At 45.2% G+C, this 25,925-nt stretch overlaps 5 non-coding genes across 5 annotated transcripts; 2 read left to right on the top strand and 3 right to left on the bottom strand.

Annotated features, from left to right (window-relative positions):
* Window positions 1–4,216: 4,216 nt before the first annotated feature.
* TRNAS-AGA (transfer RNA serine (anticodon AGA)) lies at window positions 4,217–4,298 on the top strand. Its single transcript has one exon. It is a non-coding gene; the product is annotated as a tRNA-Ser (tRNA).
* Window positions 4,299–5,567: 1,269 nt separating this feature from the next.
* TRNAS-AGA (transfer RNA serine (anticodon AGA)) lies at window positions 5,568–5,649 on the bottom strand. Its single transcript has one exon. It is a non-coding gene; the product is annotated as a tRNA-Ser (tRNA).
* A 2,477-nt stretch (window positions 5,650–8,126) lies between these two features.
* On the bottom strand, window positions 8,127–8,208 carry TRNAS-AGA (transfer RNA serine (anticodon AGA)). Its single transcript has one exon. It is a non-coding gene; the product is annotated as a tRNA-Ser (tRNA).
* Window positions 8,209–9,287: 1,079 nt separating this feature from the next.
* On the bottom strand, window positions 9,288–9,369 carry TRNAS-AGA (transfer RNA serine (anticodon AGA)). Its single transcript has one exon. It is a non-coding gene; the product is annotated as a tRNA-Ser (tRNA).
* Window positions 9,370–15,328: 5,959 nt separating this feature from the next.
* On the top strand, window positions 15,329–15,410 carry TRNAS-AGA (transfer RNA serine (anticodon AGA)). The gene has a single exon. It is a non-coding gene; the product is annotated as a tRNA-Ser (tRNA).
* The last annotated feature ends 10,515 nt before the right edge of the window (window positions 15,411–25,925 follow it).

The raw sequence follows: 25,925 nt of genomic DNA, 5'->3' as shown, positions 1-25,925 counted from the left end.
TTTAATCTTAATTTAATCAAATCACTCATCATTCTTGTGTCCGACTCGTTGGCTTGGGTTCAGAGGGTCCCGGGTTCGATTCCCGGCCGGGTCGGGTAATTTAATCTTAATTGGTTAAATCCAATGGCACGGGGGCTGGGTATATTTGTTGTCTTCATCATCATTTCATCCTACGGGCGTCAAAAAGAAAGAGCTGCACCTGGTGAGCCGAACCCGTCCTGGGATATCCCGGCACTAAAAGCCATACGATATTTCATTTATATCATTCTTGTATTATTAATTTAATTGTCCGGCTCCATGGCTAAATGGTTAGCGTGCTGGCCTTTGGTTACAGGGGTTCCGGGTTCGATTCCTGGTAGGGTCGGGTACATTAACCGTAATTGGTTAATTTCGCTGGAACGGGGCTGGTTGCATGTGTCGTCTTCATCATGATTTCATCCTCATCACGATGCGCAGGTCGCCTACGGGAGTCGAGTCAAAACAAAAGACTTGCAACTGGCGAGCCATTTCATTTCATAAATTTAATTTGTCTATACTAATATAAGAGGAAAAATTTGTATATTTGTTTGTAACGGATAGACTCAAAAAGTAATGAACCGATTTTAAAAATGATTTCACCTCAAGAAAGCCACATTGCCAGTGAATAACATGGGGTGTATTCTATTTTCAAAACAATTCGAGTAGGGTATCACGGGGGGGCGAGATATAAAAATAATACGTTAATGTAGGCAACATATCGAATTTGTCGTAGACGGACGAGACAAACCTCAATTTAATCCCCTTGACGCAAAGAACAAAAGTCAGAAAGCCCTACGGGCATGTAAACCATATTTTAAGGCCCTAAAACCAGCCGTTACGGAGATATTGGCACCACACTACCAAAAGGGTGAAAAGAATAAAAAAGCGGGTGAATTTTTAAAATGAGTATCTTCTTCTTCTTCTACCTCCTTACCCACACCTGTTGGGTTGCGGGTGCGAACTGTGTCGCCCGATTGGATTTGACCCTGTTTTAAGGCTTGATGCCCTTCCTGACGGCAACCATGTTTGTAGGGATGTAATTACTATTGCGTGTTCCTGTTGTGGTTGATAACGTGGTGTGTTGAGTGAATATGAAGAGGAGAATGTTGGGACAAACACAAACAACCTGTCCCCGAGCCAGAAGAATTAATCACACGCGATAAAGAACTCCGACCTAGTCCGCAATCGAAGCCGAAACCGTGTAAACTAAAGACCTCCACGCTGACCACCCATTTAATGAGTGGGGCAGTTTTAATAATGAGTATGTCTACATTAGGCCGCCTCTGTGGTGTAGTGGTTAGCGTGATTAGCTGCCACCCCCGGAGGTCCGGGTTCGATTCCCGGCTCTGCCACGAAATTTGAAAAGTGGTACGAGGGCTGGAACGGGGTCCACTCAGCCTCGGGAGGTCAACTGAGTAGAGGTGGGTTCGATTCCCACCTCAGCCATCCTGGAAGTGGTTTTCCGTGGTTTCCCACTTCTCCTCCAGGCGAATGCCGGGATGGTACCTATCTTAAGGCCACGGCCGCTTCCTTCCCTCTTCCTTGCCTATCCCTTCCAATCTTCCCATCCCTCCACAAGGCCCCTGTTCAGCATAGCAGGTGAGGCCGCCTGGGCGAAGTACTGGTCATACTCCCCAGTTGTATCCCCCGACCAAGAGTCTGGAGCTCCAGGACACTGTCCTTGAGGCGGTAGAGGTGGGATCCCTCGCTAAGTCCGAGGGAAAAACCGAACCTGGAGGGTAAACAGATGATGATGATGATGATGATGATGATGATGATGTCTACATTATATCTCATAAACGTAACATGTTACGGACGTGAAAATTGGTATCTGCAGTCTCCTTTAAAAACAAAGAAACACGTACTTTTAGTTTTCGGAAAATCAACTTCGAGCTGGAGATCGAAAATAAGCGAAGGAGTTGAATTGTCTTTATGAGGATAACTTACAGTATATCTCAAGAACTAAGATGTTACAAACGTGAAGTTTGGTATTTGGAATCTCCTTTAGAAACAAACAAAACTTTTTTTTTTCTGACATTAAAAGAGGACTGTTTCTCACACATAAAGTTCCATGTCCCGTGTTCCAGATTTAGGTCTGCTAGTAGCCTGGTCATCTTAGCCCCAAAAGGCAACGCCACAGACGTGATTTACAAATAGGTTCTGGATAAATGAAATGCATTTTTTCGGAGAGTTTTTATACTTTATGGATTTACAGGTAACGTCTTGGTGCAGTACCGAGTAACAAGAAATTTTAATCAAATTACGAAATCCTCGCGAGCGAAGCCGTGGGTAACAGCTAGTATTATACACTGACTGACAGAGCAAATGCAACACCAAGAAGGAGTGGTTCGAAAGGGATGAAAGTTGGGGAAAAAACAGAGACGGCACGGACGAATAATTGATGTTTATTTCAAACCGATATGCAGGTTACACAATGCGCACGGCATCGACTCAGTAGGATGTAGGACCACCGCGAGCGGCGATGCACGCAGAAACACGTCGAGGTACAGAGTCAATAAGAGTGCGGATGGTGTCCTGAGGGATGGTTCTCCATTCTCTGTCAACCATTTGCCACAGTTGGTCGTCCGTACGAGGCTGGGGCAGAGTTTGCAAACGGCGTCCAATGAGATCCCACACGTGTTCGATTGGTGAGAGATCCGGAGAGTACGCTGGCCAGGGAAGCATCTGTACACCTCGTAGAGCCTGTTGGGAGATGCGAGCAGTGTGTGGGCGGGCATTATCCTGCTGAAACAGAGCATTGGGCAGCCCCTGAAGGTACAGGAGTGCCACCGGCCGCAGCATATGCTGCACGTAGCGGTGGGCATTTAACGTGCCTTGAATACGCACTAGAGGTGACGTGGAATCATACGCAATAGCGCCCCAAACCATGATGCCGCGTTGTCTAGCGGTAGGGCGCTCCACAGTTACTGCCGGATTTGACCTTTCTCCGCGCCGACGCCACACTCGTCTGCGGTGACTATCACTGACAGAACAGAAGCGTGACTCATCGGAGAACACGACGTTCCGCCATTCCCTCATCCAAGTCGCTCTAGCCCGGCACCATGCCAGGCGTGCCCGTCTATGCTGTGGAGTCAATGGTAGTCTTCTGAGCGGACACCGGGAGTGCAGGCCTCCTTCAACCAATCGACGGGAAATTGTTCTGGTACGTGCGGGGCTGCCACCGCTTGGCGGCGGATGCGCCGATCCTCGCGTGCTGACGTCACTCGGGCTGCGCCTGGACCCCTCGCACGTGCCAAATGTCCCTGCGCCAACCATCTTCGCCACAGGCGCTGCACCGTGGACACATCCCTATGGGTATCGGCTACGATTTGACGAAGCGACCAACCTGCCCTTCTCAGCCCGATCACCATACCCCTCGTAAAGTCGTCTGTCTGCTGGAAATGCCTCCGTTCACGGCGGCCTGGCATTCTTAGCTATACACGTGTCCTGTGGCACACGACAACACGCTCTACAATGGCTGTCGGCTGAGAAATCACGGTACGAAGTGGGCCATTCGCCAACGCCGTGTCCCATTTATCGTTCGCTACGTGCGCAGCACAGCGGCGCATTTCACATCATGAGCATACCTCAGTGACGTCAGTCTACCCTGCAATTGGCATAAAGTTCTGACCACTCCTTCTTGGTGTTGCATTTGCTCTGTCAGTCAGTGTATATAACTATTGTACAGTAATATAATGCAATAACCACCTCTATGGTGTTCTGTCACGAAAATTGAGAAGTGGTACGAGGGCTGGTCAACTGAACGGAGGGGAGTTCGATTCCCACCTCATTCATCCTGGAAGTGGTTTTCCGTGGTTTCCCACATCTCCTCCAGGCCTCTCTCTTCCCTCTTCCTTGTCTATCTCTTCCAATCTACCCATCCCACCGCATAGCAGGTGAGGCCGCCTGGGCGAGATACTGGTCATCCTCCCCAGGTGTATCCCCCGACCCAGAGTCTGAAGCTCCAGGACACTGCACTTGAGGTGGAATCCCTCGCCGAGTCCGAGGGAAAAACGGACCTTGGAGGGAAGCAGATTAAAAAAGAAAGAATGAACCGCTAATTGAACTCGGGGCTCGGGCCTTCGATTGTGGAAGCTAATCATACTAACCACTGTAATATATAAAACTTCCGAATGGTCGGAAACTTTGATGCCAAGCTACTAATTTATCTAATATAACCTGTTGGTTGCATCGATGTGCAGTCGTGGCCGAGTGGTTAAGGCGTCTGACTAGAAATCGGATTCCGTCTGGGAGCGTAGGTTCGAGTCCTACCGACTGCGTGGACTTTTCGTGCCCATTTCTTTACAATGCTAAAATGCTGGAAATTGTTAAGAAAATCTTCGCATTTTTATGCCTTTACTTTTGGAAAGCCTCAGCTGTCATCAATAAGAGGCCTAAGATACAATCAATTGTGGACAAACCCTCCCCTCTTTTCCGAGACTACAGATTTCCATCTCATAATTCAACTTTCATATAAATACCTACATAAGTTTACCAGTATATCCGCCTCTGCCATGCAGTGTTTAGTATGCCACCCCCGGAGGCCCGGGTCGATTGCCGGCTCCGCCACGAAATATGAAAAGTGGTCCGTGGACTGGAAGGGGGTTCACTCGGCATCGGTAGGTCCACTGATTAGGGAGAGAATCGTTTTCAACTTCAGCCAATCTCGGAGTGGTTTTCCGTGGTTTCTTAATTCTTATCCAGGCATTTACCGCGCCACGGCCGCTTTTTTCCTCCTTCCTTGTCTGTCCCTTTCAATCGTCCAATCATCCCACATTTCAGGAGAGGCCGCCTGGGCGAAGTACTGATCCTCCTCCCCAGTTGTATCGCAGACCCAAAGTCTCATGGTTCAGGACACTGCCCTTGAGGCGATAAGGTGGAAATCCTTCGCTGAATCCAAGGGAAAAACTAACTCTGGACGGTGAACGGATTAAAAATTAGGGAGAGAAAGAAAGAAAGAAAGAAAGAAAGAAAGAAAGAAATAGCTAAGTAGATAACAGCGCTTGTACAAATGGCTTTTTTAAATAATTGATAGATTCAGGTGACTAGAATGGAATCCTCTTCTTCTTCTTCTTCTTCTTCTTCTTCTTCTTCTTCTTCTTCTGATGTGGGGTCGCGGGTGCGAACTGTGTCGTGCATGAGATTTGGCCCTGTTTTATGGCTGGATGCCCTTCTTAACGCCAACCCTATACGGAGGGATGTTATCACTATTGCGTGTTTCTGTGGTGGTTGGTAGTGTACAGCAGTGTGTTGACTGATTATGAAGAGGACAGTGTTGGGACAAACACAAACACCCAGTCCGCGGGCCCGAAGAATTAATCAGAGCCGATTCAAACCCCCGACCCGGCCGGTAAACGAACCCAGGACCCTCTGAACCGAAGGAGTCAACGCCGACCATTCGGGCTATGAGTCGTACTTGGTTAGAAGGGAATACCGGTAAATATTTATTTTTCTGCACAAATTGAGGGACGCGACTGTCCCTCCCAACCGCCCCCGGTCCTGCTAATCACCGCCTCTGTTTGGCATAGAATAGATCATGAAAAAATCCTCGCAGTCGGTAGGACTCGAACCTACGCTCCCAGAGGGAATCTGATTTCTAGTCAGACGCCTTAACCACTCAGCCACGACTGCACACAACGACCAATGCAGATGTTTGTATTACACAAATAGGTAAGAAACGAGATCAACTTGCCTTCTCTACATGCTCTGTTTGATGAGCTCTACCAGGGCTCTACGGGCTGTGTGCTGTTTAAAGGGATGCCAAGTCTATAAATGAAAATTACCCACACCTTCCTACATACATAACTCGTATTATTTGTCCCACCTCTCGAGACAGCACGCGGTTCGCGACGATCGTTTATCTTCTATCACTCTACAGAAATTAAAGGTTGCAAATTTCGGGCTGAGAAAACTTGTCAGTAACGCCGTCTTTACATGATGCCAGTTGTCAGAATACAGTTGACTGGCTTACAAGTACTGTACTGGCTACGTGTGAACACTTCGGTCCGGTTGTCTAGGCAATTGATTGTTTCCAGGGCTAGACTGAGGACAACCAACCCCCCCACCCCCACCCGGAGCTCAGTATTGTTGCGACTATTGGCGTCGTGTGTCAGTTCGCTTGTGTCAGCAGAGAGGAGCAGCTGCCGGCGTGATCTTGAGAGTTTAAATACTTTATATTTTCATTTATTTGTAAGCTGTTCGCGTGATCTTTTTCCTCATCTTCTTCTTATTTATCTGTTTACCTTCCAGGGTCGGTTTCTATCCTCGGACTCAGCGAGGGGGATTGGAAGTTTGGAAGGCCTTAAGTTAGGTACCATCCCGGCATTTACCTGGAGGAGAAATGGGAAACCACGGAAAATAACTTCCAGAATGGCTGAGGTGGGAATCGAACTCAACTCTACTCAGTTTACCTCTCGAGGCCCAGTGGACCCCGTCCCAGCCCTCGTACCACCTTTAAAATTTCGTGGCAGAGCCGGACCTCCGGGGGGTGGCAGCTAATCGCACTAATCACTACACCACAGAGGCGGACAATTCAGGTTTCACATAAATAAATACATCACCATCATCATCATCATCATCATCATCATCTGTTTACCCTCCAGATTCGGTTTTTCCCTCGGACTCAGCGGGGGATCCCACCTCTACCGCCTCAAGGGCAGTGTCCTGGAGCTTCAGACTCTTTGTCGAGGGATACAACTGGGGAGAATGACCAGTACCTCGCCCAGGCGGCTTAACCAGCTAAGCTGAACAGGGGCCTTGTGGAGGGATGAGAAGATTGGAAGGGATAGACAAGGAAGAGGGAAGGAAGCGGCCGTTGCCTTAAGTTAGGTACCATCCCGGCTTTCGCCTGGCGAAGAAGTGGGAAACCACGGAAAACCACTTCGAGGATGGCTGAGGTGGGAATCGAACCCACCTCTACTCAGTTGACCTCCCGAGAATGAGTGGACCCCGTTCCAGCCCTCGTACCACTTTTCAAATTTTCGTGGCAGAGCCTCCGGGGGTGGCAGCTAATCACGCTAAGAACTACACCACAGAGGCGGACAATAAATACATTAGTATACGAATATGTCCGTCTCTGCAGTGTAGTGTTTAGTGTGCCAAAACCGGATGCCCGGGTTCGATTCCCGGCTCCGCCACGAAAATTGAAAAGTGGTACGTGGACTGGAAGGGGTTCCACTCGGCATCGGGAGCTCCACTGATTAGAGAGAGATTCGATTTCCACTTCAGCCATTCTCGGAGTGGTTTTCCGTGATTTTCCATTTCTTCTCCAAGTATTTCCCGGGCGACGGCCGCTTATTCCCTCTTCCTTGTCTATCCCTTCCAATCGTCCCATCATCGCACAAGGCCCCTGTTTAGCATAGCAGGTGGGGGCGCATGGGCGAGGTACTAATCCTCCTCCCCAGTTACATCCCAGACCCAAAGTCCCACGCTCCAGGACACTGCCCTTGAGGCGGTGAATGTGGGAATCCTTCGCTGAATCCAAGGGGAAAACCAACTCTGGAGGGTGAAAGGATTAAGAATTAGAGAAAGAAAGAAAGAGAGAGAGAGAAATAGCTAATGAGACAACAGGGTTTGTACAAATTACTTTTTTTTAAATAATTGACAGATTCAGGTGGCTAGAATGGAATCATCTTATTATTATTTCCTACCGCTTTTCCCACACATGTGGGGTCGCGAGTGTGAACTGTGTCGCACATTGGATTTGGCCCTTTCTTACGGCCGGATGCCCTTCCTGCGCCAACCCTATACGGAGGGATGTAATCACTATTGCGTGTTTCTGTGATGTTTCGTAGTGTACATTAGTGTGTTGTCTGTTTCTGAAGAGGACAGTGTCGGGCCAAACTCAAGCACCCAGTTCCCGGGACAAAAGAATTAATCAGAGGCGATTAAATTTCCCGACCCGGCCGGTAATCGAACCCGGGACTCTCTGAACCGGAGGAGTCAACGGCGACCATTCAGCCAATGAGTCGGACTTTGCTAGAATGGAATACCGGTAAATATTTACTTTTCTGCACAAATTGGGGGAGGGACTGTCCCTCCCAACCGCCCCCGTTCCTGCTAATCACAGCCTCTGTTTGGCATAGAATAATAGATCACGGAAAGAGCTTCGCAGTCGGTAGGACTCGAACCTACGCTCCCAGATGGAATCCGATTTCTAGTCAGACGCCTTAACCACTCAGCCACGACTGCACATAACGACCAATGCAGATGTTTGTATTACACAAATAGGTGTGCCTACCCTGATGCCCGGATTCGATTCCCGGCTCCGCCACGAAATTTGAAAAGTGGTACGTGGACTGGAGGGGGTTCCACTCGGCATCGGGAGGTCCACTGATTAGAGAGAGATTCGATTTCCACTTCAGCCATTCTCGGAGTGGTTTTCCGTGATTTCCCAATTATTCTCCAGGTATTTGCCGGGCGACGGCCGCTTCTTTCCCTCTTCCTTGTCTATCCCTTCCAATCGTCCCATCATCCCACAAGGCCCCTGTTTAGCACAGCAGGTGAGGGCGCATGGGCGAGGTACTAATCCTCCTCCCCAGTTACATCCCATACCCAAAGTCCCCCGCTCCAGGACACTGCCCTTGAGGCGGTGAATGTGGGAATCCTTCGCTGAATCCAAGGGGAAAACCAGCTCTGGACGGTGAACGTATTAAGAAAGAAAGAAAGAAAGAAAGAAAGAAAGAAAGAAAGAAAGAAAGAAAGAAAGAAAAAGAAATAGCTAATGAGACAACAGGGTTTGTACAAATTGCTTTTTTAAATAATTGACAGATTCAGGTGGCTAGAATGGAATCATCTTATTATTATTTCCTACCGCTTTTCCCACACATGTGGGGTCGCGAGTGTGAACTGTGTCGCACATTGGATTTGGCCCTTTCTTACGGCCGGATGCCCTTCCTGCGCCAACCCTATACGGAGGGATGTAATCACTATTGCGTGTTTCTGTGATGTTTCGTAGTGTACATTAGTGTGTTGTCTGTTTCTGAAGAGGACAGTGTCGGGCCAAACTCAAGCACCCAGTTCCCGGGACAAAAGAATTAATCAGAGGCGATTAAATTTCCCGACCCGGCCGGTAATCGAACCCGGGACTCTCTGAACCGAAGGAGTCAACGGCGACCATTCAGCCAATGAGTGGGACTGGGTTTTGGATGGAATACCGGTAAATATTTATTTTTCTGCACAAACTGGGGGAGCGACTGTCCCTCCCAACTGCCCCCGTTCCTGCTAATCACCGCCTCTGTTTGGCATAAAATAGATCATGAAAAAATGTACGCAGTCGGTAGGACTCGAACCTACGCTCCCAGAGGGAATCTGATTTCTAGTCAGACGCCTTAACCACTCGGCCACGACTGCACATAGTGACCAATGCAGATGTTTGTATTACACAAACAGGTATGAAACGAGATCAACTTGCCTTCTCTACATGCTCTGTTATGATGAGCTCTACCAGGGCTCTACGGGCTGTGTGCTGTCTACGGGGATGCCAAGTCTATATGTACCGGGCGGTACACCTCCGCTCCGCTAATTCAAACTTTGCGCCAGTTGAAACTCCTCTACTGGAGGAAGCCTGAACTTTAACTACAGTGTTAATTCTCTAGTTTGTCAGAAGATGTCCCTACTTGTAAATTTTGAAGTGTTCTGAACGGTGTCGTTTTCGATGTATTTTTGTTTTGCCTGTAGTAAGAAGTGTGAACATTCTCTTCTAGATGGCACTACTGAAGGACTACAATTATGCACCCTAGTGCGAAGTGAAAGAACTGTGTTTTTGGAGAAATTTTGTGTTCATAAGTTTGTTCTTTGTTAAATTTATTTCATTCATTGTTTAGGTTGGCTGTATAACCCTGCTCTTTCCCCTTGTTTTGAATTTACCAATCCCGAATTTCTCTAATTAATTTTCCACCAATAATGTGTTTCTTCTTCATCTGGTGTAGGGGTTTTCGTTGTTAGCCAATAAAATGATTGTGGGCGGGTGTTGTCATTCCTGAAACGTCTCGAATGTTCCGCGAGGGTATATAAACTGCTGATTTTCGGGTCTCTGCGCCACTTCAGTAACACCTATCATTGTGTAAATTATGTAGCAGGGGGCGGGAAGCGCCTCTTTCTTCGGGCAGCAATTCAACCACCAGGTAATGGCCGTCTTATAACTTATTCTCTTGGCAGTTCAGCAGTTTAACCCTCGGAGCGGGTTCGAAACCTTCTACCATGTAACCTTCCTCTAAAATGTAAAAGACTCTTAATTTAAATTCTGCCTCTGTAACTACAAATTGGGATAGAGAGTGCCTAACCCTCTCGAGCTCCGTTTCATATTGTTTTTGAGGTGACTATGTTTTCTCAACCATTTTTCTTCGTTTCGTAATGTAATAGTTTTCCTATCGTGTCACCTCCGTAGAATGGGATTAGCCCTTGCATAAGTGGCCTAGGGCCAAATTAGGTTTTAATAATGTATATTCGGAGTGCCAGTTTCGCCTCCACTCAAGTTTGTATTTTGGGGCCTTGTAATTTTCCTGTTCATTTACTAAATCGGACTCAGTAGGTTGGGTATTTTTACCCCTGTGTTTATGTCCTTAGAGGACAACTTGAAGGTGGAGTTTGGTGTGGCCTTTGATAGGCTGGAACTTTGAGAGCGGGTTGCTCTTCCAAAGAAATTTGTTTCTGTGTGCCTCGAGGAGGCTTTGCTATGTAATTGGGAGCAAGTGCTCTTGAGCATGATTGGGGTTTTCTGCCCCTTTTTTAAACCTTGTGTATAAGTAAAAGTTGGGCTAATTGCTCAAGAATTGTGTGTCGGGGTCTCGGAGCCCAAATCCTGTAACTACTGTAATTGTACATTCTCGATTTGTTGCTAGGCTACTAAGTACCTGTTATATTTGTTATTTCTTGATCTTGAAAAGAAAATATAACCTTGTTAAATTTTAAATTAACTTTAATTTCGTAGATTGAGATCTATTCATCCCAGCACCTTCTTTCACCTCTAACTACCACGGATAACTCCGTAACACTATAAATGAAAATTACCCACACCTTCCTACATACATAACTCGTATTATTTGTCCCACCTCTCGAGACAGCACGCGGTTCGCGACGATCGTTTATCTTTTACCACTGTACATAAAATAAAGGTTGCAAATTTCGGGTTGAGAAAACTTGTCAGTAACGCCGCCTTTACACGATACAATTTGTCAGAATACAGTTGACTGGCTTAATAGTACTGTACTGGCTACGTGTGAACACTTCGGTCCGGTTGCCTAGGCAATTGATTGTTTCCAGGGCTAGACTGAGGACAACCAACCCCCACCACCTGGAGCTCAGTATTGTTGCGATTATTGGCATCAGCAGAGAGGAGCAGCTGCCTGCGTGGTCTTGATAATTTAAATAATTTAATTTTCATTTATCTGTAAACTGTTCGCGTGATCGTTGTCCTCATCTTCTTCTTCTTTATCTGTTTACCCTCCAGGGTCGGTTTTTTCCTCAGACTCGGCGAGTTATCCCACCTGTACCACCTCAAGGGCAGTGTGCTGGAGCTTCAGGCTCACGGTCGGGGGATACAACTGGGCAGGATCTCGCCCAGGCGGCCTCAATTCGCTATGCTGAACAGGGGCCTTGCTGGGGGATGGGAAGATTGGAATAGGTAGGCAAGGACGAGGGAAGGAAGCAGCCGTATCCTTAAGTTTAGGTACCATCCCGGCATTTGCCTGGAGGAGAAGTGGGAAAACAACGTAAAACCACTTGCAGGATGGCTGCGGTGGGAATCGAACCCAACTCTACTCAGTTGACCTCCCGAGGCTGAGTGGACACAGTTCCAGCCCTCGTATCACCTTTCAAATTTCGTGGCAGAGCTGGGAATCATGCCCGGGCCTCCGCGGGTGGCAGCTAATCACACTAACCACTACACCACAAAGGTGGACTAAATACTTTAATTTTTAAATTATGTTTAAGCTGTTCGCGTGATCATGGCTCCAGAGTGGCGTGGCGATACTAACGTAAAATTCCTCGATATGTATAGGGAACGACGTTGTTTGTCGGACCAGCACGAAAATCTGTACTTCTTCTTATTATTATTCTTCTACTTTATCAGTTGACCCTCCAGGGTCGGTTTTTCCCTCGGACTCAGCGACGGATCCCACCTCTACCTCCTCATGGGCAGTGTCCTGGAGCTTCAGAGTCTGGGTCGGGGAATAGAACCGGAGAGGATGACCAGTACCTCACCCAGGCGGCCTCACCTGCTATGCTGAACAGGGGCCTTGTGGAGGGATGGGAAGATTGAAAGGGATAGACAAGGAAGAGCGAAGGAAGCGGCCGTGGCTTTAAGTTAGGTACCATCACGTCATTTGCCTCTAGGATAAGTGGGAAACCAACGAAAACCACTTTCAGGATGGTTCAGCTGGGAATCCAACCCACCCCTACTCAGTTCACCTCCCGAGGCTGAGTGGACCCCGTCCCAGCCCTCGTACCACTTTTCAATTTTCGTGGCAGATCCGGGAATCGAATCCAAGGGTGGCATCTAATCACACTAACCACTACATCACAGAGGCGGGCTAAATACTTTAATTTTTATATTATTTGTAAGCTGTTCGCGTGATCATGGCTACAAAGTGGGGTGATGTATAGGGAACGACGATGTTAGGGGGACCAGCACGAAGACCTGTACAAAGAAAATATTCTCATCAAGCGGCACTTTTTTAAGAACACACGAAGAAGCTTGATTGGATCTTTTAAAAATAGGGAAGTTAATAATATGAAGATAAAATTTAGAGGCGACAATCAAGACAAGGTTAACTCGTGACGCTGCCAATGACGTCACGTCTGCGTGATGTGGTATAAATCAATCACAATCGCGAAATTCCAGAAAATGAACGCAGTTAACGAACAAGATGCGTCTCAGGAGTTTCAAAAGTGTTTCTTCAAACTGCTGTTTGTTGCTTACAGGGGGCTAACATCTAGATCATCGTCAGCCCTAACATCGAACCGTTTTGTACAGAGGTTTGGAGACTTTTTAAAAACTGACGGAACTGTACTATTTTGCATCATGTATGAGAAACCCGTAAGTACAGACGTACCTTCGCAAGTTACTGTACGCAACTTAATGATAGCAAAATACGTGAAATGTGCAACACATTGTTTGCTTCCAGAAATGGAGGATGTGAGAGCTGGTCCTGTTCCTGAAGAGTCAAGACTGCGTTCACCAAGACTTTACTCTGAGACCGTGCACACATTCGTGGTGAAATTGGCGACAAGCCTTTATGGATTACAACGGATGAAAGGACTGACGCTACTGGCCGTTACGTAGCCAACGTCTTAGTCGGTGCGTTAAAATGCGATTCATAACCGTCAGTTTTACCGACAACGGCAACCTGCTGTAAATTAAATCTTTGTTTTCTTAAGTTACACAATCATGAAACTTGTACCGCTTACGTCACTTCAGCAGGACATTCTTGAAATCTGTAAGAAGCTTGAGAATTATCCGGAAGAGCCGGGGAAATAAGAGGTTCCCGAAATTGAGTAACGTCCTATCAGATAATATGGGATACAATAAATTTAAGAAAATAAGAAGTGTCCTTAGTGACAACGGAGATCTGGAACCCAACGAATGTCGGACATTCTGTGTTTTATATATGCACCAGTAACCTCATCTGATGCGGAGAGAAGCTTTTCGCGGTACAAACCTGCGTTAGCAAAAAATAGGCAGATCTTTCGCTTTGAAAACTTTAAAATGCTCCTTGTTGTGTGTTTAATGCTAAAGCGTAGAAAAAACTTCGAGCTGTGTAAGCTGTGTATTTGTTCTTTTAGATTTGGAGTGGCAAAGAGTGGCCTAAGTAGAGTGTTTTTCTTGTGCATTACTTTTTCTAGAATAGTACGTTCTTTGTGTACGTGCCACCACCTGGAAATTAAGAGATCAGGTGTAATTTTGTATGCATATGTTCTACGTGTCTTGAAGGTTAAAATATTGTAGTATTTTCTCTAGTCCGCCCCTGTGGTGTAGTGGTTAGTGTGATTAGCTGCCACTCCCGGAGGCCCGGGGGGTGGAACGGGGTCCACTCAGCCTCAGGAGGTCAACTGGGTAGAGGTGGGTTTGATTCCCACCTCAGCCATCCTGGAAGTGGTTTTCCGTGGTTTCCCACTACTCCTCCAGGCGAATGCCGAAATGGTACCTCATTTAAAGCCACGGCCGCTTCCTTCCCTCTTCCTTGTCTATCCCTTCCAATCTTCCCATCCCTCACCAAGGCCCCTGTTGAGCATAGCAGGTGAGGCCGTCTGGGCGAAGTACTGGTCCTTCTCCCCAGGTGTATCCCCCGACCCAATGTCTCACGCTCCAGAACACTGCCCTTGAGGTGGTAGAGGTGTGATCCCTCGCTGAGTCCGAGGGAAAAACCAACCCTGGAGGGTAAACAGATAAAGAAAGAAAGAAAGAAAGAAAGTATTTTCTCTATAGAAATGTAAATTGGTGATGAAAACTAAACAGCGAGTTTTATTGCATCTGAAGGCTATTCCCGGATAAATGTGCTTCTGTATGTAGCTGTCTAACTGTGCGTGTAAGTGTAGACGTTGTGTGGGGCTAAATTTAATTTACATTTTACGTCATTCCAGGTACTCTAGTAGCAGTATAAGAGAAAACAATCCATTTTGTGAACGTTTCTGAAGTGACCTTTTCATCCACACTTGAGAATAACATTCGAAAACAGCAGGTACTGTGTAGAGATGAGAAGAATGCAAGAATGAGGAATGTGGCCTGCAAACACGAACTTCCTATTCAGCCCAGACAGATCGGCTCTTATCTGCTCTTATCTGCTACACGAAAACAATTACTCACAGTTTGCAATTTGCTGGATTACAACTGACAAGAGCGAAGAGCTGCCAGTAGAAGATAATAAAAAGTCGCCTGGGTAGTAGCGTCACTGGCTCTGCTGGTGGAAGCCCCTTCGCCCCGTGCCTCACCGGGCGTGTGCATTCTTCTGATCTCCCAACAATAGGTACATTCTTTCATGTACGCGTGCGCAGTATTTAAGTTATTGTAAACTTAGGACGCGGGAACTAGCAAGCACCGCCTCATAAGCGGGAATTAAATCTGACGGAATATTTGTACTGTGTGCTGGTTTATTCAATCAGCGCACACCGAGCGATAAAAGTGGAGTACCTGTGACGTTGTATTCGGGAGGTGGTGGTTTCGAATCCCATCGCTGTTAGCCCTGAAGATAGTTTTCTGTGGATTCCGATCTTCACACCACGCAAATACTGGGGCTGTACCTTACTGAGGCTATAGCAGCTACTTTCCCAACCTCAGCTCTTTTCTATCATTTCGTCGCATGCAGCATTACGCGCAGTCGTGGCCGAGTGGTTACGGCGTCTGACTAGAAACCAGATTCCCTCTGGGAGCGTAGGTTCGAGTCGTACCGACTGCGCGGATTTTTCTTGTTCCGTCCTTTACAATGCTATAGAAGCAGATGAAGTATATATTCGACTGACCCTGGGTATAGATACAGCTCAAATTTAATACGTTTCACTTTTTAAGCACACAATTGAACACATATTTCTGAAAAGTTCTTCATTTATTTATTTCTTAATCCGTTTACCCTCAAGGGTTGGTTTTTCCCTCGACTCAGCGAGGGATCCCACCTTTGCTGCCTCAAGGGCAGTGTCCTGGCGTTGAGACATTGGGTCGGGGATACAACTGGAGAGGAGGACTACTACCCCGCCCAGGCTGCCTCACCTGTGAAGTGCAACCGCTGTGGTGGTGATCACTACTACACGGCCTGCACAACACTTAAGGAGGCGCCGGTGTGAGCCAATTGCGCGGGGGGCCACCCGGCCTCCCACCGCAGTTGCCCAGTCTACAGGGCCATGGCGCGGGCAGAGAGGAGGGAGGCCCGGCGCCATGACCCACCCCCTTCCAGGAGGCCCCCGCCTCGGCGGGCTTGGCCTCATTCTCCGGGATCAGAGACTGGGTACGAGGTACCCCAAGGAGGTGGAGCCGTGCGACAGGCCCTAGTGGTACTCGACGCATGGCTCCGCAGCCGGCAAGGACCGTGCTAGTCACAGCAGTGCCCAGACGGACTGATCCCCAGACGATGGAATGGCAAGGAATTGGTTTATGTTTTGTGCATGTTACCTGTTCCTAACTAACACAACCTCTGGTCTTTTTCCAGCCCACATCCTTGCATGTGCTATCAAAAGATGTCAGGTTTTACATGTAGGCTCTTTCTTCTTTCTGCCTATGTGGTTTTTCCCTGACCCTTCAATACAATACTTCAATACCATATACCTAACATAATATCGCCTGGTAGCGTGTCTGACATGGAAACAGGCAGATACTCCTTGTATCACTTCCCACTCCTCCCTGCTATCTCTTTCTTCTTCTTAGAAATAATAGGATGTTGGAGGCCATGTAGATTGAGTCGTTGGTCACGCGGGGGGAGCGAGCTTCGGACCCCCCCCCCCCCGAAGAAAAAAAAAAGCCTCACCTCTTATGCTGAACAGGGGCCTTGCGTGGGGGAATAAGAAAATTGGAAGGATTAGTCAAGGAAGAGTTAGGCGAAAGTCACTTCGAGGATGGCTGAGGAGGGAATCGAACCCCAAGTTGACTTTCCGAGGGTGAGAAGACTCCGTTACAGCCCTCGTACCACTTTTTAAATTTCGTGGCAAAGCCGGGAATTGAACCCGGGCCTCCGGGGGTGGCAGCTAATCACACTAACCACTACACCACAGAGGCGGACGCTCGTCAGCTCTAGTAACAATCATTATTAAACTTCAGGTACACAAAATGTCGTATGGCTTTTAGTGCCGGGAGTGTCCGAGGACAAGTTCGGATCGCCAGATGCAGGTCTTTTGTTTTGATACCCGTAGGCGACCTGCGCGTCGTGATGAGGATGAAATGATGAGGAAGACGACACATACACCCAGCCCCCGTGCCAGCGAAATTAACCAATTAAGGTTAAAATTCCCGACCCTGCCGGGAATCGAACCCGGAACCCCTGTGGCCAAAGGCCAGCACGCTAACGATTTAGCCATGGAGCCGGACTTCAGTTACACAATAAATTCCAGAATGATCTTGAAGCTCCAAAGTTACAACATTCAAAATAGGATCTTTGCTCCACACAATTACCCCCTAGGAGACTGAGCTCCAAAATTTACGACCTTCAAGACTCTCCAAGGCACAATTCTGTTATCCAAGTACTAGATAAACCTAGAAAAAAGATTTTACTGTCTTACCCGCTCGATAATATGATTACACTTGAATATGAATAGTTAACATTTCATCATCATCATCATCTGTTTACCCTCCAGGGTCGGTTTTTCCCTCGGACTCAGCGAGGGATCCCACCTCTACCGCCTCAAGGGCAGTGTCCTGGAGCTTCAGACGCTTGGTCGGGGGATACAACTGGGGAGAATGACCAGTACCTCGCCCAGGCGGCCTCACCTGCTATGCTGAACAGGGGCCTTGTGGAGGGATGCGAAGATTGGAAGGGATAGGCAAGGAAGAGGGAAGGAAGCGGCCGTGGCCTGAAGTTAGGTACCATCCCGGCATTCGCCTGGAGGAGAATTGGGAAACCACGGAAAACCACTTCCAGGATGGCTGAGGTGGGAATCGAACCCACCTCTACTCAGTTGACCTCCCGAGGCTGAGTGGACCCCGTTCCAGCCCTCGTACCACTTTTCAAATTTCGTGGCAGAGCCGGGAATCGAACCCGGGCCTCCGGGGGTTGCAGCTAATCACGCTAACCACTACACCACAGAGGCGGACATAGTTAACATTTAACGGAGGAAATAAATGCCCATTCTCCATGGCCTTGGTGATCAAAAGAAAAAGTTTAAGATATCGGTCGTAAACCAAAATGTTAGGAGGTCAACACTTGCACTCCTTTGAAAATATACTCTAAAACACTAAAAACCCTATGTGGGCTTATGGTCCGAGGTTGCAGAGCCTAAGCCCATACTGCAGAGATGAATAGATGGAGAAAGAAATAAATTCCATAAGAAGAGATGAATTTTAACCTTTACAGAATCATAGTCATCCCAATACCAAGTTGAATGGGAATCAAAAGAGGGTGAACACTCTCTATTCCCTAAGTTAGAATACAGTCCTTAAGAGTTGCTTGCAAATTTACACTGAAAAGATTGGTATTACATTAAGAAAGAACTTTGAAACCTTCCCCTCAAGTCAGCTTTCTGAGACCATCGCATGATTAAAAGATGTCGACCATGACCTTGATCTGGTAGGCCTTGACGCCGGGAAAGATTTGCTCCCTGCCTCCACTACGAACACACTCAAAACCTTTTGACTGGAGTGATGGAAAAGACAACATGGCCCAAAAGTTCTCAGCTTTTATAGCGAAGAGGAAGTTTCCAGAACTCTCTGGGCCGAAGCCCTGTACACTCCCTCAGTTCTGATTGGCTAATTTAACAGATATCCAAAGTTTATGATTGGTTAATAATTATCATGAAGAACGAAGGGATAGCAGTGCCAGTAACCTAAGAACACAAAAAGGAATCTACAAATATTACAGTTTAGTAAACCTAGTATGTACAAATTTCTTTGAAGATTAATTGTCCATCTCCCCGCCAGAGGTGCACGTAAGTCGATAAAGTTCGAACCTTCTTCTGATATTCACTTCACTGTTCATATTACAGATGGTCTTCTAAAAGGCGCTCAGTTTAAATGTACGGAGTGGGTGTACCTCCTGTACGGACCGCCACCCCCGAAAGTCCTTCCACGGTTGATACAGTTTTGAAATTTAGCATGTTAGAAAACTTTAAATTTAGAGACCGAAAGCAGAAAATTTATTGATGGAGAGTTCATTCACAAGGTATTTTGAAGAAAATAATTCTTGATGTAATTTATAAAGTCATAGAAGTCCGGCCAGTTATGCCCAAGGTTGGCGGCAAGAGCGGCCACCATTGCCGATTCCAGGGTGAGGTTCCCCGAATCCCCCTCCCAGTACCCTCAGATACGTCTATCCCGCTACCTTGAGAGGGGTAGCAATGGTGACGGTCACTACGGACCAAATATCTTAGTAATGCCCAATGATGAAGTGGGCCTTTGTGGCACTGCATCTCAGTCATTACTGCTAATGATGGTGCTCAAGTTCGCCGCTGAGAAGGAGTCTGGGCCGGAACTTCTCGCCAGTTGTTACGACACAGCCTTAGATAAAATCAGGGCACTGCAACAATAACTCCTGGGCAATTCCCACCCCAACCCCTCCCGGCCTCAGGGTTGGCGGCAGGGGCAGATGGGAGAAGAAATTAATGAAGGGAAGGTTTTCACAAAGCCAGGAAACCAAATTTACAATTTTACCTGTCTTTGCTGAGCTGAGCTAGTGAGCAGACGTCCGTGGTAACGGTCCGGAGTGCAGGTAAAGCAGTATGGGCGTAACAGTTCAGCAGTATAGGATTGTGATAGGGCGATGGCACAACCGGGTCAAGTGGATCAAGACGGAGTGCAAATTAGGAGTTGATAAAAGAATAGGACTGACAGGACTGTTGATGGCGGCAGCAATAGGGGCTACTTTATTAGTCACCGGAGGCGTCGAGATGAACCTAGGTCCATTGACATGGAAAGACATTGAACCCTTTTGGTCCATACTGAAGGATATCTACCTTTCTTACCTATCAGCAAAGTTCATGAGATCTGTCCCTTGGGTCGTATCGGGTTCTTCGTCATTTACTGAGGTAAAGGTAGGGTTCAGTAATTCTAATCTATCTACTCAAACGAAGGGTTTGTTTAAAAAATGTTCCTATTTATTCAATTATTTCATGTATCATTTCTGCTTTCTTTTAACTCAACTGTGTCCACTGGACACCACAGTTACTTTACATAGAGGGTCAGAACACTGGTGTGAGCCTTTGACGTAACTGCCTGATGGGCATTCTTACCAGAAACCATTGTCTCATTTTTATTAAAGAAAGGAAAGTCTGGAAATCCTTAAATTCGGCTTCCATATGAGACTACATGTACCATCATAGTGATTCTTTATGGTCCAGCCCTCGTAACACAAACTCTGGACTCTGGGTATAATTAAGGCAGTCCAATCGGTGTGTGCCACACAGTGGTTATACGGCATGGACCCTTAATTGAATCGATGTAACCTGCGACTATGTCCGGACCGACATCTAAACTTCTAAGTTACTTTAAAGTCCTTGTGGATGATGACCGCAAGGAAAATGATGCTACAGTGGCATATGGCCCTAATCTAAGTCATTGAGGTTGATGACCCCAAGAACATCCAAGTTTCTAAGCTGAAGGCTAAACACAATTAAGTTACATCGGTTGATGACCAAAGTTTCCACTTTACTATCCCCAGCACATTCACTGCTCAATCAATCAAAGTTAAATAATACAACAATAGTAATACTCACAATACTTTGTGGCAGTAAAACCAATTGCCTCGGATATGTCCCCTTAATCGTTACGTTAACATTTACACATTCCCCAGAAAACAAACTAAGATTTCCAGAATGCATCTCCAAGTTATTCGCTTGATTTAAAGTTATTTCAAAATGCGGTTTCACTGAATTTAATAATTAAATAAATTTAAATGATTTGATGAAATCTTAAAGAACAACAAATTCTATTTCCGCGGACTAATGGTTTCTTCACAAATTCCTACGCAATTGTGATGTAAAATTTTTAATCCTGTGATGTGTATCTGTTAATTCCGATAGCTGGAAAAGAACTATTACATCATTCATGTCCAGTTTATATCTTGTATCATGACCTCACACCTTAAGTCTAATCTAATCCTAGCCATTATTAACAGTTGGATAACCCTAATAATTACGTACAAACCAAAAGCAACTCGTCATATAATTACGATGTCATATCTCGTCATAACATTTTATAAAGTTTGTGCACCCCTCACCGACAAACAATCATCACTACCATCGCTCTATATTTTGGACAACCCTGAATTTGGCTAATCTTGTTCATTATATTCTAATTTCGCGGTCTCAATTGCACATTACGTTCCCAGTTAAACAAATTTACAGTGTCTAATAACACACACGTTATTCCCGGATGAAAATTTTAACTAAATCCAACATTTAACGTTATCCCCTGCCGAGAAATGCAATCTCAATTCAATGCGTAACACACTCTGCCTATTCCGTTATCCCAGCGGCGAACCCCTATCAGCTGACGGCATTTCGCCCCAAGCCCGCTTGGCAGTGATGTGAGACATCTGTTTGTTCTACCTGACTGGTCTCTCAGAATGCAACCTTTAAACTCTGCCGACATAATTACACAAATACGATATTCTAACCAACAAAATGCACATAGATTATACTTCAAAATGCCCACAACAATTATACACGTCGCAAATTAATACCGGCGCGGATTCTTGTATATTGCTTTCCATTCCCAACATTATAAAATCTTCCTCGGGCTTCCACAAGTCCCGGCTTCATTGATAGGTCTCCAACCTGATTCATAAATCTCATCTCGACTCACACGACAAAACTAACCTCTGGTTCCCAACTCACGACTATCACTGAAAAAAGTACTGGAATAAAATCCTTACTAGAATCCACGACGTCTAATAACGCACAATGCTTTAATAATGAATAACTTCGCATAAAATGATATCGTATTTTAATAACTGGATTTTCGCGAAATGACTGAAAAATTCTACTAAACCTTTTTCCATTGTCAGTCAGACACAGTTTAAAATGGGCCTAGAAAAACGTTTCACTCCGTGACCTAATTCATCACTCTATACTCTCACCCGACAGCGCGCTTCCACTCGATTGAAAATGAGTAACCCGAGATTTCTCATATTATTTACGTCAAAATTTCAGACAGAAAAATTTTACGTCGAATGAACATCTTAATTTGACATCACAAAATATAGGCAATAAACACACGGGAATGACGATCTACATTGGACGTGATATCACTTCGAAACCCTATTTAATAACTTTTACAACATCATACGGCACTCGGAAGACTTCAAAATTTTATCCAAGTGGAAAATAAAACAAATGACCCTTTTTCGTCGTATACTGACATTTACAAAAACCAGATAGGGGCGACCAACTGCGTCGTATATATCCCCTTCAATTACACATATTTTAGACATCATGAAATAAGATATAATAGGTGGTAAGATGGTAAGTCACATACTTTATAGTACGCCATCGTTCATCATTGGGCTCACCTGTGACCCTGGCATTTTTATTTAGCCATTCTTACATTTTTGGCTGTACAGATCATTTTATTCTTCCGGTTTCCTGGAAATAAAGCATAAAAAAAGAAAATGCTCTTCACTTTTTCTTGTTGAGCGCACACGATGGACTGTAATTATTTCCGCACACGAATTACTTTCTTTATCTACTACAAATTTATTCTGTCCCTTGACCGTCCTTTTGGTACAATTATTTCCACTCAAGAAAAACTATCTCCACATCGAGTCAAGACCCCAGCCACAACGACTAAAATCTGTGGGTTGGACTTAGTCTACTTTTGTCGTTCGATTTTACAGAGCAGCTCAACCCTCTGTCTTCAACCTCGTGATACAAAATGCAGAGGCTTCTTCATGGTGTGCCTTCATATTTATAGGCACCACCCCCTCTCTCCGGGCACCTCCCCTTGCCGCCAAGAAAATTTCTGTAACTTTTCTGACTTAACTAAACTGTAATTACAAGAGTTTTGAAGGTGACTACATATTTGCTACATTTCCGGCGGTAGTGTCCGTGGACATTTAAAATTTATACATGTTCAATTAGCTGGATAAATGGCCTCATTTGATAGGCACTATATTTTCGACTTGGTTCGGACACGCCACACACACGCGCTCTTCTGAAATAGTTCATAAAATGACTTAAGATTCTTCCACCGTTGACACGTGCGAATGACGTCACGTATCCCATAGCGTGGGACAGAAGGCAGCCACCCCCTCGCCACGAGTCAATTCCGTGCTATCAAGAATCGAACTTCTTGTTCCAATTGACAATTTAATACATAATATTCTTAGGGCACAAACGTCATGGGTTCAACATGGAGAAAATCAAGGAAGTTTAGCGCGATGCTTCTCAAGCTGACCAGACAAAAGAAATGTTCGAGGTGCAGTATCAACAGATCAACGATATGAAGGACAGAATAACCAACGAACTAACAGAAATAAAGGTGAAGATTAGAGAAAAATGGAAGGAAGAACGATGTTAAATCAGAGGATAAAGGCGCTAGAAGAACAAGTTCAGGTATCTCAATGGCGAGATAGCAGAAGAACGGAGGAGGAGAAGAGAAGAAATATTATTATTTACGGCCTGGAGGAAACGGAAGGGGAGTCTACGATGGAATTGATGAACTCAGTCTTAAAGCTAATGAGAGAGAAGTTAGGCATTGACTGTACTGAAAGGGATACAGATGATTTGTATAGGATTGGAAAGAATAGGGGAAGAAGACCTGTTAGAATTAAGTTTGTTTCTCCATTAATTGCAAGACAATTTTTGAAAAGTGCGAGGAACTTGAAGGGCAGTAGGGTTTGGATAAGAAGGGATATGGACAGAAAAAGCCTCAACGAGCAATGAGTTCTAAAATTCCATTTCCGACAAGCAAGAAAGTCGAATCTACGGGCATTTATAAGAGGAAACCGCTTGCATGTGATAGGAGATACCTGGGTGAGAACGTGGACGGTCAGTGATCTGGGTAATATGTTCAAAGAACGAAGTAAGCAGTCTGGGTCATCAGCGGAAGTGCATGGTGTAGGAGTGATGACACAAGGGATTCCAGAGTCTGCATGCAGTGCTGGTGTTGATAACCCTGGACAGGTGATTTAACCGCCAGATCTTCCAGTGGATTTAAATAACAGTGCGGGGAACGACGAGGCGAGCTGGATGTCAACAGCGGCGCCGCGTGGAGGAGCTGAGGATACTTCCAGGCGTAGGTCAGTGAGTCTAAAAGACTTTTTTTCAGAAGAATGGGATGGGTTCAGGTATTAGAGTAAAAATCACAGAAGAAATATCTGAGAAGGGCGTTATTTGCTCTTCGGAGGGGAGTATAACGGAAGTGGAAAGATCTACAATGACTAGAAGTCAGTCAGGGAGTTTAGCAGAACACAGAAGTAAACAATAACTAGAGTTAAAGGTATCATGTGTTAATATTGAAGGAATATAGAATAAAATAGGTAACGAAGACTTTAAAGAGCTACTGAAAGAAATGGACATCCTTGGGCTTGTAGAAACCTGGTCTGATTACAAGAAATACTTAAAGATAGAAAGGTGCATTGTATGGAGTCAATATGGATCCAATAGAGGAAGGATATCGGACGGAATTTCGGTGGTAATCAAGGACAACTTAAAATATAGGATACAGCTCTTAGAATCGGAGTTTAATTAATTAATCTGGATAAGAATATTAGATACGATCAATTGGAGGAATGAAATATGTATAGCTTTTATATTAATCCTCCTTTGAACTCCCCATTTGCGCAGAATGAATTTTTGAGAATTTAGCGACAGGAATTAGATGAATGAGAAGTACGTATGATCAGGCAAGCATTATAATTTGGGTGATCTTAACGCAAGGATAGGGGACAAGAAGCCAATTTACAGTCAACATGAGGACAAGGTATTAGTAGTTAATAGAAATAGCCAGGATAAAGAATGTAACAGAAATGGAGAAAAACTACTAGAATTACGCGCGGTAACGGAGCTTTATATCTTGAATGGATGGTGGTTCGGAGATGAGAGTGGAAAATTAACCTATATAGTAGAAAATGGGGGCAGTACAATTGACCTAGTTGTGTGCTGTAGGGATAATCTGCAAGTTACCAAAGAGATACGTATTAGGGATAGGGCGGAGGCAAACCATATGCCAGTATCTATAAAATTAATGATTCAAGATATAATAGTGCGGGAGATCGTTTACAATAGCGTAAAGAAGAGGAAAATACCTAGGTATCGTTGGAGAGAAGAATTAGGGAATGAATTCAGAGAGTAATTCAATGGAGAGAATTTTGAAAATAGGTATTGTAAAATTGATAGAAGAGTATAGAGTTGAAGAAGCCCTAACCGGGATAGAAAATTTTATAGGAATGGCAGGAAAATGTATGAGGCAAAATCTAGGTAAAACGCGGATAAAAGGTGGATGGCTTAATACATACTTGTGCAAAGAAAAAATCACTAGTTATGAAGGCACTTTAGAGATACAGGTTGGATGGTGGTCAAGTAGCTAGAAAAGAAGGAAAGAATACAGAGATTTGTTAACAAAGGAGAAATTGGAATGACAACAAAAGATGGCTGCAGACATAAATAAAAAGTGTAAGGACAATGAAAGCAGAAAAGTATGGGATAAAATAAATCAAATAACCAAGAAGAAGTCGGGTTCTGGGGGGACCAACATAAGTACATGGGTCCAGTATTTCGAGAAATTATTGAATAAAGAAGACAAATTGAGAACTCATCATGAGGGGATTATTGTTTGGGGGGATTTGAGTGTCACTCTGCCTGAGGCTATTTCGACTCAGGAAATAAAGAACCTGTTACAAGGAGCCAGAAAAGGAAAATCAGGAGCTATTTCGGGTATCACATATGAATTTTGGAAAGAGGTGGGAAAGCGAAACAGCATGTTGGAAATTTTGATAACGATATTCAAAAAAATCTTCGAGAAAGGGATATCCCCGAAAGCTTGTAAAGAGGGGATAATACGTTCTATATACAAAAATAAATGGGATAGATGAAATCCAGGGAGCTATAGGGGAATTACTTTATTAGATACATTGGGGAAAATATATACTGGTATACTAACAAATAGACTAAGGAACTGGGCAGAGAGACATTCAATCCTGTCAAAATTTCAAAGTGGTTTCAGAAGATGGAGAGCAACACAATGTTTTTATTGTGAGAACTCTTATTGACAAATATATAAAGAAGGAAGGAGGTAAACTCTATATTACATCAATAGCGTTTGATACTGTGAACAGGGG

Source organism: Anabrus simplex, chromosome 3, assembly GCF_040414725.1.
Source record: "Anabrus simplex isolate iqAnaSimp1 chromosome 3, ASM4041472v1, whole genome shotgun sequence".
NCBI classification, from domain to species: Eukaryota; Metazoa; Arthropoda; class Insecta; order Orthoptera; family Tettigoniidae; genus Anabrus; species Anabrus simplex.
The sequence above is the reverse complement of the archived record's forward strand: the minus strand, read 5'-3'. Positions and strand labels throughout refer to the sequence as shown.